General features: G+C 51.1%; 1 protein-coding gene across 1 annotated transcript in view; it reads left to right on the forward strand.

The window, feature by feature from the left end:
• UPK3A (uroplakin 3A) overlaps window positions 1-15852 on the forward strand; it is an 897123-nt gene that overhangs the window by 120905 nt on the left and 760366 nt on the right. The gene's annotated exons all lie outside the window — the stretch shown is intronic.

Raw genomic sequence — 15852 nt, forward strand, 5'->3', positions numbered from 1 at the left:
TGGTGACAGCAATTGAAATTTTTGCGGGGTGAGGGGGAATACAAAAGCTCTTCCTGAGGACTTTCACAAAGTCAGTTAGCTCCATCAAATCACTGATTGGGAACCCCAAAAAAGTAATAGCAGTAATGAGCAAGTGAAAGTCATCTTAATAAGCCCTGTTATTGGATGCAATGGCCCAGATTTCCTCAGAGCAGTATAAATCAGGAGTGTCCCGCTGGCACTAGCGCTGCAGCAGTTTCAGACTGGCATGAAAGAAGAATGGGGCCAAATTTGTCATCACTTTGTTCTGTAATTATACTAGTTTGAAATGCAGGATGATAGACCAATTTCTCTCCTTTTTTTTTTTTTTTTTTTTTTTGCTGTTGCTGTTAAAAATTTGCTCTGCTACAGATTTCCTGTGTCACCTTGGCCAAGTCACTTACTCTTTCCGCTCCTCAGTTTCCTATCTGTAGAAAAGGGATAACATACTTTTGTCTTGTGTAGTTAGACTGCAATACAAGTGATGGTTGTTGGTGTGCGGCAAGGGGGGAATCCTATTTAACATTCAATGGATCATTGCATTCTGTGACCAGCAATGTGAACAAAAACAGTAGAGTGAGAAAAGTAAAACCCGAAGTGGGACAAATGAATATGCTTTAAGGATTCCCTCTATGTATTTCAGCACACAAAGCTATCTTCACAGGAATAGTAAGTCTGATAATTCTATCACCAGATGAGATTATCATGGAGTGTACAATGGGACAGATTTTAAACGTGAGTAACACGTGTAAAATGTGTCTTGTCCCCCACCGCCACCAGCTAGTGCATATGGAAAATAACTCCTAGATGGCAGGGTAGCAGGTTATGTCTTTAGCACCTGTGAAAAAGATCTGTGCTGTGCTGCTGAAAGTCTTGGAAAATCTGCTGATGACCCATAAACTTGCACGGGTAACCTTCATCTGAACACAGAAATGAAGTATTCAGACTAATGCAGGCTTTGGAAGCCAGCTTGAAAAATCTTGGCCAGTATTTCATACGGTGGTTAAATCCCAGCCGTTACTTTTTATTAGGAAGAACTCCAAAAGGCCTGACACTTGTGAAACAAGATGGGAGAGATCATATATTTTACTGGACCACTTTCTGCTGGTGAGAGGCAAGCATTCTAGACTGGGACCGACACAACTACAATGCTGCATACTTTACTTGTGCGTTGTTAGGCTTCAATGCAAACCATAGTGCTGCAGGAGCCTTGACTCTGATAGATAGAAGACTGGAAACATTAGGTGTTTCAGGGGAGGGAAGACTTAATTTGTTCCTGAATCCAGAAGTCAAACTGCAGGAGAGGGTTTGTGGGTGAGGTTCCTGAGCAGAAGGCGGTGCCTGGCACTGGCCCATCAGCCTGGAGTACCAGGCACTTAAGCTCCTGTCCTCTTGGCATCTCACTCCTGGCTAACTTAGGCAACTTTCTGCTCAGCTGTCAGTTGCTTAAGGAAGGGATTTTCAGAAACCAAACTGAGACTGAAAATTCCACTGGGCAGTAGGTGATGCTGCTGTTCTGAGCAGTGCAAAGCCTGGATACCTTTAAGCAACCTTGGGTTTGCCTAGCGGAAACTGGATCAAAGCATTGCAGGATAAATAACAGCCCTACTGCCCTTCTTACTTAAGTGCAAACCAAAGTGTCTTAGCTCCCCTTGGTTAGCACCCCTTTTGAAACATGCTCTGAACATCAGCTAAGAAGCCATTAAATGTGCTCTTGTCTAGCCACAAGTTTAAGAAAAGATTACTTGAAACGCTGACTGTTCCATTTTTTTAAAGTACAAATCAACTGATCTACACAGTCTCTCCTGCTGCAAGGCCTTAAAATGGCTTAGCACCATCATGCTGGAATACCATAGAGCGATTAGCTTATGTGCAGGAGCACGAGATTCACATTGATAATGCATCACTTACTTTCAGTGCTTTCACGCAAGCCGGAAATGAATTCCAACTTTCTGGTGGAGATAGGGCAAGAGCTGTCGTAAGTGTCACTCAGCAGTGATTCAACCCCAGCCAAGCAGCCTCCCTAGTAAATCTAGACTGGGTGCCTAGATTCACCCGACAGGCTTGCAATTAGAGAGAGAGAGAGAGAGAGAGAGAGAGAGAGAGAGAGATTCTTCTCCACTATGGCTTCTGAACAATGGGCCTGGCTGGGAAATGATGTAGTAGCATTCAGAAAGTGTCACTGCCTGAAGAGTGGTACTCTCAGCTGAGCATTGTGCGTGTGGGGGGCAAGGATGGGGCTTAACACAGTCTATGGTGCAATTTCAAAATATGAAATGACTGTAAGTGAGGTCTGAAAGAACACTTTAAAAACAACCACAAAAATGTCCTCCAAAACTAGACCAATTTCTTGAGAGGCTATTTCTAGTCTTTCTTCCTTTTCTAGTTTGGCCCACTTTATTTTAGACAAAAGTCCAAGCAAAAATCTAAAATGTAGTAATACTTTGTTTTGACTGTGACAAATACAATGTACCAACATCCTTTATCAATGCTGCGATAAGTAAATATTATCCAAAACTTGTTTAACAGACGGAGAAACTGAGGCAGTGCTAAGTGACTTGCGCAACACCCTGAAGTCAGTGTTAGTACTGGTAGTCTAACTCAGTTCCTAGCTCCCCGTCCTATGCTCAGGCCATGGGAGTGTGACATTCCCCAGGGTACACTCTGACTATTCGACAGCTGTGTCCCTCAGTTCTCCAACCTGGGGTGCCTTTACACTCCTTCACTGTGAGAGCAACCACCTGGCCTGCTCACACACAGCCTTCAGCATGTAAATTACGTCCAGCTGCACTGCAAGAGTGCTTCAGTCAACCCGCCTGTTACCCTTGAATTATAGTGCAGAGCAACACCAGCAACGTGTGTCCTGTACTGCCCAGTACCCTCCTGGACAACACAAGCTCATATAAAGGCCATTATTTTATTAATACAAAACAATAGGCACAAACTTTGTTATCTCAAATGGTGTTCCCCAAACACTTCAATCCAAATACGCTGACGTAGATAAAACAAGTTTATTTAACTACAGAAAGATTTTAAGTGATTACAAGTAATGAGGGTTAAAAGTCATAATTGATTACAAAGAAGTAAAAGGTAAAAATGCAACCAATACCTAACTGAACAAACCGGAGTGAATTCAAAGCAAAGACTCTATCACCACATGTTCTAGCAGCCTTACTGCCTGAACCTCTTTCAGCGGGTGTCTCTTCGCCTCCTCTCCCCCGACCCAATTCAAAGCTGTCTCTTTGTTCTTCAGGTGCTATGATGGCTGAGGAGAGAAAGAAAGGAAGAATATTTTGGGGACCGCTCTTCTCGTTTTGTATTGCTCCCCTTTTCTTTGAAAATCCTCTCCAGCTCTGGTTCAGGTGACAGCCAATCTGTTTACACAGGCAAACCCCAGCTGTTCCTTTGCCAAGATGTAAATTTCTCACTCAAACACCCTTCATCCTGCCAAAGAATGGTTGTTTAACCAGGTGATAGTCCAGTTGATTACACTGTCACCTGGCTAAGGTGCTTACTAGCCTTTTGTCTCGGGGGAATTGGTTTAATCTATTTCTCCAGACTTGGATCATGTCTTATATGGTAGAATTCTATAACTTTACATACAATGTTGTCACACATATAGTGCCAGGACAGATTATGAGCTTTCAAATGCTACTTCACAAGGCATACTCTGTATAAAGTTTATCATAGTCTTGTAAAACATAAGGGTTCAGGCTATCATGTCACAGAAACAAGCCTTCTGACCTAGCCCCACAAATGGGACAGGCGTGGCATTGCAATGCCTAACTTACCACGCAGTGGACTCCATAAAAGATGGTTACTCACCTTTGTAACTGTTGTTCTTCGAGATGTGTTGCTCATATCCATTCCAGTTAGGTGTGCGCGCCACACGTGCACGTTCGTCGGAAACTTTTTACCCTAGCAACTCCAGTGGGCTGGCAGGTCGCCCCCTAGAGTGGCGCCGCCATGGCGCTCGATATATACCCCTGCCAGCCCACCCGCTCCTCAGTTCCTTCTTGCCGGCTACTCCGACAGTGGGGAAGGAAGGCGGGTGTGGAATGGATATGAGCAATACATCTCGAAGAACAACAGTTACAAAGGTGAGTAACTGTCTTTTCTTGTTCGAGTGATTGCTCATATCCATTCCAGTTAGGTGAATCCCAAGCCTTACCTAGGCGGTGGGGTCGGAGTGAGAAGTCGTGGCATGGAGCACTGCAGAGCTGAAGGCCGCGTCATCTCTGGACTGCTGGACCAGGGCGTAATGGGAAGCGAAGGTGTGGACAGAGGACCAGGTCGCCGCTCTACAGATCTCCTGGATGGGCACGTGGGCGAGGAAAGCCAGCGATGACGCATGCACCCTGGTAGAGTGCGCAGTCAAACGGCCCATAGGGGTGTGAGCCAAGTCATAACAGGTCCTGATACAGGATGTTACCCACGAGGATATCCTCTGTGAGGAAATGGGAAGCCCCTTGACTCAGTCTGCTACTGCCACGAAGAGCTGGGGGGATTTGCGGAACGGTTTGGTCCTCTCCACATAAAACGCGAGTGCCCGACGGACATCAAGCGAGTGGAGTTGTTGCTCCCTGCGGGATGAATGGGGCTTTGGGAAAAAGACGGGGAGGAAGATCTCCTGGTTGACGTGAAAAGCTGAGACCACCTTGGGGAGAAAGGCAGGGTGCGGTCTCAGCTGCACCTTGTCTTTATGGAAGACCGTATACGGGGGATCTACCGTGAGGACCCGGAGTTCTGACACCCGTCTGGCTGAGGTGATGGCCACCAGGAAAGCAGTCTTCCAGGAGAGAGAGAGCAGGGAGCAAGTCGCTAACAGCTCAAAAGGAGGGCCCATGAGCCGAGTCAGAAACAGGTTGAGATCCCAGGTAGGTGCAGGGGGTCGAACCTGGGGGTAGAGACGTTCTAGTCCCTTCAGGAATCTAGTCACCGTAGGGTGAGAGAAAACCGAACAGCCATCTCCCCCCGGATGAAAGGTGAAGATAGCCGCCAGGTGAACCCGAAGGGACGATATTGCCAGGCCCTGCTGCTTGAGGGACCAGATGTAGTCTAGAATATTGGAGATAGAAACCTGTACAGGGAGGAAACCCCTCTCCGTGCACCAACAGGAGAAACGCTTCCACTTGGCCGAGTACGTCGCTCTAGTGGAAGGCTTCCTGCTGCTCAGGAGTACTTGACGTACTGGGGTAGAGCACCATAGTTCCAACCTGGTCAGCCACGCAGGAGCCACGCCGTGAGGTGCAGGGACTGGAGGTCCGGGTGACAGAGCCTGCCGTGGTCCTGGGTGATCAGGTCCAGGTGAAGGGGCAGGGGGACTGGGTCGGCTATGGACAGGTCCAGTAACATGGGATACCAATGCTGCCTGGGCCACGCTGGAGCTATCATAATCACACGGGCCCTGTCCCTGCGCACCTTCAGAAGGACCTTGTGGACCAGCGGGAACGGAGGGAATGCATAGAACAGGTGGGCCGTCCACGGGATAAGAAAGGCGTCCGCTACCGACCCTGGCTCCCGGCCCTGAAAGGAGCAGAACGTCTGGCATTTCTTGTTCCCCCTGGACTCAAAGAGGTCCACCCGGGGACAACCTCACCTCTGGAAGAGTGAGAGGGTGACATCCGGGCGAAGGGACCATTCGTGTGAAAGGAAGAATCTGCTCAGACGGTCTGCCAGCGTGTTCCGCACTCCGGGGAGGAAGGAAGACATGAGGTGAATGGAGTGGGCTATACAAAAGTCCCAGAGCCGCAACGCCTCCTGACATAGGGGAGAGGATCTTGTGCCACCCTGCTTGTTCACATAGTACATGGTCGTCGTGTTGTCGGTGAATACCGCGACACAGCAACCTCGAAGCTGATGGGAGAATGCTTGGCAAGCAAGGCGGACTGCTCTCAACTCCCGTATGTTGATGTGGAGGGCCACTTCCTGAGGGGACCACAGGCCCTGTGTCCTCAGGGCTCCAAGGTGGGCCCCCCAGCCCAGGTCTGAGGCATCTGTTGTTAGGGATACCAAGGGTTGAGGCGGATGAAACGGGAGGCCCGCACACACGACTGACTGGTCTAGCCACCACCGGAGGGAATCCAATACCTCCTGGGGGATGGTGATAATCACATCCAGCGAATGTCTGGCCGGCTGGTACTGCGCGATGAGCCAAGACTGGAGAGGCCTCATGCGGAGCCGCGCATAACCTGTCACAAATGTGCAGGCTGCCATGTGGCCTAAGAGGGTTAGGCATGTCCTTATAGAGGTCATGGGGGCCGCCTGTAGGCGCCGAATGATGGCCAACAGCGACTGGAACCTGGGCAACGGCAGCAGGGCCCTGGCCAAGGTGGAGTCCAGAATGGCCCCGATGAACTCTATCCTCTGCATGGGGAGCATAGTGGACTTGTCCACGTTGATAATGAGGCCCAAGGTAGCAAAGAGTCCGCTGATCGTGTGGACGTGGTTGCGGACCTGTAGCTCTGATGTGCCTCGAATCAGCCAGTCGTCGAGGTAAGGGAACACGTGAATGCGGCTGCAACGAAGATGTGCGACGACGACTGCCATGCATTTTGTGAATACCCTCGGGGCCATGGAGAGGCCAAACGGGAGGACCGCAAATTGGTAATGGTGGCGGTCAACCATGAACCGAAGGAAACGTCTGTGTTGCGGCAAAATGGCTACATGAAAATAAGCGTCCTGCATGTCGAGGGTGGCGTACCAGTCTCCAGGATCCAGAGATGGGATAATGGTCCCCAGGGATACCATGCAGAATTTCAACTTCACCATATGTTTGTTGAGTTCCCGCAGGTCGAGGATAGGTCTGAGGCCTCCTTTGGCCTTGGGGATCAGAAAGTAGTGGGAATAAAACCCCTTGCCCTTCTCATTCTCCGGAACCGCCTCTATGGCTCCTTTGTCGAGGAGCGTCTGCACCTCCTGACGGAGGAATTGCTCGTGAGAGGGGTCCCTGAAGAGGGACGAGGCTGGGGGGCGGGAGGGAAGATGAGAAGTAAATTGCAGACGGTATCCCGTTTGCACAGTGCGTAAGACCCAACAGTCGGATGTTATTTGGGTCCACGCCTGGAGGAAAAACGAAAGGCGGTTGGAAAACAGGGGGGAAGGATCCGCGGGGAAAACTAGTACAGCGTCCTCGGGCGCACCTTCAAAACGAAGGTTTGGGCCCAGGTGGGGCTTTGGAGGAGCCCTGTTTCTGCCCCCCCTGGTTGCCCGACTGTCTGCGCCTGCCATTTCTGCCACGGCGCCTATTGAGGTCCTGTCACTGGCGGTACTGGGGGTACGGCCGGCGCTGCTGCTGTTGTTGCGGCCGGAAGGGTCTGCACTGTGTCCCGGGCGTGTGCATCCCTAGGGAGCGCATGATGACCCGATTGTCCTTTAGGCTTTTCAGCCCGGGGTCCGTCTTCTCCGAAAACAGGCCCTGACCTTCGAACGGGAGGTCCTGGATGGTATATTGGAGCTCTGGCAGAAGGCCAGAAACCTGAAGCCAGGAGATGCAGCGCATTGTAACCCCTGAAGCCAGAGTTCGAGCGGCCGAGTCTGCTGCGTCCAAGGATGCCTGCAACGAAGTTCTTGCGACCTTCTTGCCCTCGTCAAGAATTGCCGCAAATTCTTGACGCGCATCCTGAGGCAACAGCTCCTTAAACTTATCCACTGCCAACCAGGAGTTATAGGTGTAGCGGCTAATGAGGGCTTGCTGGTTGGAGACCCTCAGTTGGAGGGCGCCCGCTGAGTAGACCTTCTGGCCTAACAGGTCCATACGCCTCGCCTCCTTGGACTTGGGTGCCGGGGCTTCTTGTCCATGACACTCCCTCTCGTTCACCGACTGCACGACGAGGGAGCACGGTGTCGGGTGCACATGGAGGTACTCATAACCTCTGGAGGGAGCCATATATTTACGCTCCACCCGCATGCAGCAGGAGGGATGGAGGCCGGTGACTGCCAGATGGTATTGGTATTGGCATTGGCCTGGATAGTCCTGATAAAAGGCAGGGCGACCCTGGTGGGAGCATCTGCTGAGAGGATGCTCACCACGGGATCTTCGATTTCGGAGACCTCCTCAGCTTGCAAGTTTAAGTTCTGCGCTACGTGCCTGAGGAGGTCCTGGTGCGCCCTGAGGTCGTGTGGGGGAGGGCTGGACGATGCTGTGCCCGCCACTGCCTCATCGGGAGAGGACGATGAGGAGACCCCTGCTAAAAGAGTGTCCACGGGAGGCTCTGTCTGAACCCGCGCCTCTGACTCCGGAGGGAGCTCAGGGTCTTGCTGGTTGAACCTGTCTTTGCCCGCCAGAGAAGGAGGAGGACGAGATAGCGAAGCCTCTGGCACCCTGCTCTCAGCCGTCGCAGGCTGAGGAGGAATTTGTTGAGGGCCTTGGGCTTTATGGTACACCCAGGGTGTCCAGAAACCCCACTGCTGTGGTCCCTGATCCTGCGGAGGAGGGTCCTGAAGAAGGGCCGCGGGTCTGTCTGCGTCTATTGCATACACACTGTCTGTCTGTGACGAGACAGACAGCTGCCTGGAAGGCCATGGAGGGGCTGAACGCGGCTGGTAGGGTTCTCTTGGTCTCAACGCCGAAGATCTTCTCGGTGCCGGGGCCCATTATCGGGAATCATACCGGTGCCGGGACCAGGACCTGCCACCGATGCGGTGCCGGGAGGTCGACCGGGACCTGCCACCGATGCGGTGCCGGGAGGTCGACCGGGACCGGGACCTGCCACCGATGTGGTGCCGGGAGGTCGACCGGGGTGCTGATCGTCGCCGGGAACGGCTCCTAGAATCTCAGTGCCGGTAGCGGCGATGTGATCCAGACCGGTGCCGCGAATAGCGGGACTGTCTGGAGGATGACCGGCGCCGCAAGTGCGACCGGTACCGCCGAGGGGAGGGGTGCCGGGACTGCGAGCGGCGCCTGGAGCGAGAGCGTCCGCGGTATCGGGACCTCAATGGCGATCGGTGCCGGCTGGGTGAGTCCGGAGACGGCGCTCGCATCGTCACCGGCTTGCCTCTGGATACGACCCGCACCGGGGGTACCAGGGGTTGAGGCTGGGTAGGCTCTGTAAGAGCAATCAGGTCCCGCGCCGAAGTGAAAGTCTCTGGCATCGACGGGACCAATAGCTCAACCCCAGATCTTACAGGGGAGCTAGGAGGGACCAGACTCGACGGACCTCCAGGGCCCGGAGTCGACGGAATCCCTGCTGGTGGTGCCGCGGCCGAGGTAGGCACCGGGCGCTCCGCTCGAGTCTGCATGGATGGAGTCGCAGACTTCGAGGGCCTTGTCTCGGGTCCCGGTGCCAGGGAAGGTCGGTGCCGGGGTGTCGTTCCGGTGCTGGCGCGATCCGGTGCCGGCTCAGAGGCGGCGCTCTGTGTTGAGGTTACCGGATTAAGTGCCGCTTCTATTAGGAGAGTCCTTAATCTTTGGTCCCTCTCCTTTTTTGTCCTAGACTTAAAAGCCTTGCAAATGCGGCACTTGTCCGAAATGTGCGATTCCCCCAGGCACTTTAGGCAAGCGTCTTGGGGGTCGCTGGTCGGCATCGGCTTTTTACAGGCCGAGCATTGCTTGAACCCCGGCGAACCAGGCATGGGCCCGGTGCCAGGTGCCGGGAAGGGCTACAGCCCAAACCCGCTAATAACTATACAACTATATACAAACAACAATAACTAACTATACTTTTACAATTATTTACAACTATCTACAAGTATGAACTGTAAAGATGAAGGAGAACTAGGGACGTGGAGGACAGCTATGCCGCGCTCCACAGTTCCAATGACCGACACGGTGGTAAGAAGGAACTGAGGAGCGGGTGGGCCGGCAGGGGTATATATCGAGCGCCATGGCGGCGCCACTCTACGGGGCGACCTGCCGGCCCACTGGAGTTGCTAGGGTAAAAAGTTTCCGACGAACGTGCACGCGCAGCGCGCACTCCTAACTGGAATGGATATGAGCAATCACTCAAAGAAGAACCCTGAGTTAGGTGCACAGCTCCCTCTATAATGCATGAGGAGCGTTAGGCATCAAAATGGGGGTGGGGGAGATTAACAGCTAAGTGGGGAGCTGTCTGGACTTGCCAATAGGAAATCCTTGAAGGTGGGGAGGGGGGGAAACAAGCCCTGTCTCGCAAAGGGAGTTAGGTACCTAATTCTGGGTTGGCTAGAGGTGCCTGTTTCTGCTCAGAATTCACATCCATAAACCCGTGGCTGGTGCTTCAGCCAGGTCAGCTATTTCTTGCAAAATATCTTCATAGCCAAGAGGTTAGCGCACTCATGCCAGAGGTGGGTGACAGGGGCAGCTCCAGGCACCAAGCACGTGCCCGGGGCAGCAAGCCGGGGGGCCAGCCTGCCGTTCGCCGTGAGGGCAGCAGTCAGTCTGCCTTCAGCGGCATGCGTGTGGGAGGGCCGCCAGTCACACGGATTGGGCAGCAATTCAGCGGCGGGTACGCAGAAGGCATGGGACTGGTGGACCTCCCACAGGCATGCCGCCGAATCTGCGTTACCAGCAGACCTCCCACAGGGATGCTGCCAAAAGCCGCCTGACTGCCATGCTTGGGGTGGCAAATTACATAGAGCTGCCCCTGGTGGGCGACCAGCATTCAAGCCCCTGACTGTGCCTGATTTGGAGCAGGGATTAACTTGCCAGGCATCTGGTTTTCGCTCAGAATACCCAGTTCAAAAGGGACCCTGATGGCTCTGGTCAGTCCCGCTGGCTGTTAAAAGTCCAGTTGGTGCAGGGCTGGCAGGCTCTCTGGCTGGCTCTGTGCAGCTCCCTGGAAACGGCAACATGGTCCTCAGCTCCTAGGCATAAGGATGGCTCTATGATTTTTGCCGCCCCAAGCACGGCAGTCAGGCACCCTTCAGTGGCATTTCTGTGTAGATCCCCAGTCCCGCGGAGTCAGTGGCAGTTCTGTGGGTGATTTGCTGATCCCGTGCCTTCAGCGTACCTGCTGCCGAAGCCACAGGACCATCAGACCACCCTCAGAAACACCGCCGAAGGCTGCCTGACTGCCGCCCTCACGGCGACTGGCAGCCTGCCCCCCGTAGCTTGCCGCCCCAGGCATGCGCTTGCTGCACTGGTGCCTGGAGCCGCCCCTGTAGGGGCAACCACAGCATGCCCTGCATGCTGCCTCCCCACCCGAGTGCTCTCTCCGGAGCTCCCATTGGCTGGGAACCAGGGGCAATGGGACGTGTGTGTGTGCGTGCGTGCGTGTGTGTGTGTGTGTGTGTGTCGGGGGTGCCTGCAGTCAGCGCGTTAAGCCCCGGCCGCTCCTGCACCCTAGGAGCCAAGGGACATGTTGCCACTTCCTGGGAGCTGCCTGAGGTCAGTGTCTCCCAGACCCTGTAACCTGAACCTTGTCCTGAACCTGAATCCCCTGCCCCAGCCTGGTGACCCCTCCTGCACCCCAAACCCCTCATCCCTGGCCCCACCCCAAAGCCCTCATCCCCCAGCCAGACTCTCACCCCTCCTGCACCCCACCTCCTTGCCACAGCCTCCTGAAAATGAGCAAGTGAGGGAGGCGAGTGAGCGACAGAGGGAGGGGAGAATGGTGCAAGTGGTGGGAGCTTGGAAAAGGGGCGGGGTTCTTCAGGAAAAGGCTGTGGAAGGGGCAGGACAAGAGTGTTTGGTTTTGTGCAATTAGAAACTTGGCAATCCTAGCTGGGATCCGACCACAGATCTTCAACGTGCCCAGTGGTTAGTGTTCTCCCCTGGGTATTGCGTATAAGGGTGGGGCACCACCACCATTTCCTCCTCAGCTGTGTTTTGTGTGCTGTTAGGTGTGCTCAGAGAACACCCAATGGATGGGGGAACAGGGCAGACCGTTTGAGAATCCCATAAACATGTAGCTGCTCTCAAGACTTATGCGGCTGTGTGCATGTCCTGTGGCAAACATTTAGGTGCCATGGGGCTTTGTAGCAGAAATGTATGTGCTGAGAGACTTTAGGAACATACAGGAGTAAGTCACAGTGGATCACAGGTTTTGAAGATCTAAATGTTGGTATTAGGAGCCTCAGTGGGCAGCTAGATGCCTCATTCTCTTTGTGGAGCTCGCCCTCTGTCTCTGTGCGCCTGTTCCCATTTAATAGCGGTCGGTTCTTCTAGAATGATATGATGCAGTATCAGGAGGGTGGGTCACAAGGGCTTTTTAATCTCACTAACTCCTATGGTTGCCTGATGTTTGCCCTAGACTTGGCTCTTAAGTGCATTGGGTTTCCAGCCGGGTTCCTCCAACCTCTGCCAACTCTATAGGGTTAGTTGGTTTGTTTTTGTCCCCACCCCCAAGGGGAGTGAGGCCCTTTCAATTAGAGTTGGGTGACTGACCTTTGTGCCTCTGAAAATTCCCATCACCCTTTGGAAATAGGGTGACATTTAATTATTAGAATTGATTTCTAGCCAGCAGCCTTTGTAACTGAAAGTTTACGATGAATCCTATAGACACTAGTGCCACTGTGGTAACTGGGTAACACTTTGCAATATTTTGATTATGTGCTTAATTAACATCATTTCTAGTTTTTCTTACGGAAAATACCAACCATAAAGGAATGAACCACCCCAAGTTTCCCCTCAGTTTATCAACGCTTACCATACATTATAATACCAAGGCGGCTTCTGATAACAGTGTTGGAATTGCAATTGTTATTAACGAGTTGTCTCCTATGTGAATGAATGGGGCTGGGGGAGATGAAAGTCCTTTCCAAATCCCACAGATGAAGTGGCAAAAATGATTGAAAATTTGAGCTGTAACTGCTTAATGAGTAACATTGATGATCAAAGTGCCAGTACAGTATTTCTGCGGCTTTTGAACAACAACAAAGTCACCTACTATCCTTCAATAAAAATGCAAACAACAAATTCAAAGCCCAACACCATCTCTTTCTCCTGGAATTTTTATGTGCCTGCCTAGTCTGTGTAGTAGCTTCCATCATGATAATTTAATGTTACTAAAAAGCTCTACCCTTTAATAGTATTCACTCTTGTTTACTTAAAAGTGGCTTGCAGAGGCAGAGTCTGGCATTTTCTGCTTATACCAATCAGTCTCTTGTGCTTGATGCCAGATGCCACCTGGGTTTCATTTTTCAGGTGAAATGAGCTGCAGTTGGTAAAATCTGATGAAAGTGAATAGGACTAGTCTGAAATGAGTGGCAATAGCCACATCAGATAAAGTCCCCCTTTGTAACTACCCAGAGCCTGCAGAATACAGAACAGTGTGCTGAGTAACAGATGCATTGTTTTAAAATTTTTTTCATTGTTATTAATGGGCCATCAAACTGATAGAAAACCAAAGTACTCTAAGTATTTCTGTGTGTGACGTAGAGTAATGAAACTCATGTCACTGGAGTTGTTTTGTTTTTGTCTTGGAGCCCTCATGCAGGACTTTAAAGAAAACTGATGGTAGCAATGGGATGGGGTTGCAGTATTACCAGCCTCAAGTGTCATAAATTATGAGTTAGGCGTTCCCTGAGATTGGCCTAAAACTTGAGCTTGTGTGTGATTTTTTTTTTCCTTTTAAATACTTGAGGTCTTTTTAGGATCCACTCTAACCTACCTTTTCAAGCCAGAAATTTATTTAAAAAAAACATTAGTCACATGATCCAGGAGCTAGGGCTTTAAGAAAAAAACACCTAAGAGCATGAGTCTTGCAATACCCTGTAAAATTGTAAGAGTTGGGATTCTATGCAGATATCTTACAACCTTCTATAAACAGGTTGGGAACCTCACTCTTGGTTGTATCTTACACACGATAAGACTGGCCCCATCTGTGTAGGTACTTCTGTACTACCTGAGCACCCCACTAATATTAATGGAGTTGTCCTCACAATATCCCAGTACCAATATCTTCTTTTACTGGGGAAGGGGGGGGATGAAAGTAGAGTCCAGACTGAGGGGTGGTGGGGTGGTGTTGAGATCACCCTCCTGTATAACCAAGGCTGGTGCGAACAAGTGTTTAACCCAAGTGGGGCTGGGCAGGCTGCAGTCACACACAGACACTCAGGGTGTGGCTTGCGTGCTGGAAGACTGTGAGTGGTCCAAGTGGGAGCTAGTATTAGGCATTCCAGGCACTCAGGGTTGGAGGGCAGGGGTGACACATTGGTCTAGACCATACCCTGATGTGTCACCGGGGCTCAGAGAAGATACTCAGAGTGGTGGTTGCGGGTTAGGGAAGTTAAGAAGAAAAAATGGTGCCTTCTTCATTTCCTATCCCCTTTGCGCATTCAGGCTGGAAAAGTTGCACCACTTCAGGGGAGGGTGGGAGAATACAGTGGTTCTCCCTCTGACACTTTAGTGTTCTCTCCTACTATCAATATCAGTCCATCACCATATGCCCCCCACAACATGAGTACATCCATAACCTCATTCATTCACCAATTGATTCTATTCGCCACTACACTCCTGCCTACTGCGTCCAATCTTTCCCCTCTGCCAAACCATGAAAGGTCTTTCCACCCCAACCACTATGTTTAGTCTCCTCCCACCACCCTTCCTAGTTAAGCGTGGCAGCTGAGAACCACACCCTGCTAGTATGACTCTTTTCCAGCAGAAGTGCCCCAGTAGCTTCAGGTGTGACTGTACCCTGAAGTGTATCAGTCCCACAGCACACTTCTCATATTGGTGTGGCTGAGCCCCATTAGTCCTTAACCACCAGCCATGCCTGCTAATGTAAGGAATGTTTTTGCTTTCAAGTCTGTGCCTTTATCCATGGTGTCACAGGACTCTTTTTTTCAGAACTGACCCTGCTTGGGCCAACAGCAGGGTTTGAACCTGGGACCTATAAGAGTTAAAAACCATGTGCCCCTAATACTTGACATAGTGAACTAAATAGAGTAGCAGTCTCATGTAGACTAGCCAATAAAAGGTGACACTCTCTTAGCTTGGGTTCCGGATGTAATATCGTACCCATAGTATTTTTGTAAACTATGCTATCTGGTTACAAAAATGTAACTATACTGTCTGCTTTGGGACAGGATACACTGCATGGCTCCACTGTCATAATACTACAGAGATGGCCACAAACAGAAGGAAACAAATGTCTAGGTGACTTCTCAACCCTAGTGCAGTTAGAATAGTAGCTGTTGCTATATGTACCATGTTGGTACATGACTGCCACACTTACTTTCCATTCATTTTGAATGGACACAAGTTACTTTGTATCCCCTTCAGACAAAGAAGCGAAAATGAGGCTTAGAGAGGTGCAATGGTCACATGCACACAACACACAACCTGTGGAATGCCTTGCCAGAGGATATCATGAAGGCCAAGACTATAACAGGGTTAAAAAAAGAACTAGATAAGTTCATGGAGAATAGGTCCATCAATGGCTATTAGCCAGGATGGGCAGGGATGGTGTCTCTAGCCTCTGTTTGCCACAAGCCAGGAATAGGCAACAGGGGATGAATCACTTGATGATAACTTGTCTGTTCATTCCCTCTGGGGCACCTGGCATTGGCCACTCTGTCGGAAGATAGGATACTGTGCTAGATGGACCTAGGAAAAAATACACATCCCTGGAAACAGTGCAATAGTTCTACATTCCCATGGTCCCAACAGCCTGAAATTAAACACTGACACAGTACGAGGCTGAAGAGCTAGGAAAAACATCAAGCCTGTCCAACCTGCCACACCTAGAAGTGCCAATAATATGTCCCACTCTGTTAGCAGGCCAGCACTATTGTAATAATATGTCTTTGTGGGGCTTTAGCACAGCATTTCCTTTTTCTCTCCTCCTTCAATAATCTTTTCCTCAGTCATTTAGAAAATGGATAATCTCAGTACAAGGCCCCATCCCAGTCCTTAACTGTGACATTGACAGCCCATGTCTGTCACTTTACCCACTTGTATAGAACCTTGCCCCC

Source organism: Gopherus flavomarginatus, chromosome 1, assembly GCF_025201925.1.
Source record: "Gopherus flavomarginatus isolate rGopFla2 chromosome 1, rGopFla2.mat.asm, whole genome shotgun sequence".
Lineage (NCBI taxonomy): Eukaryota > Metazoa > Chordata > Testudines > Testudinidae > Gopherus > Gopherus flavomarginatus.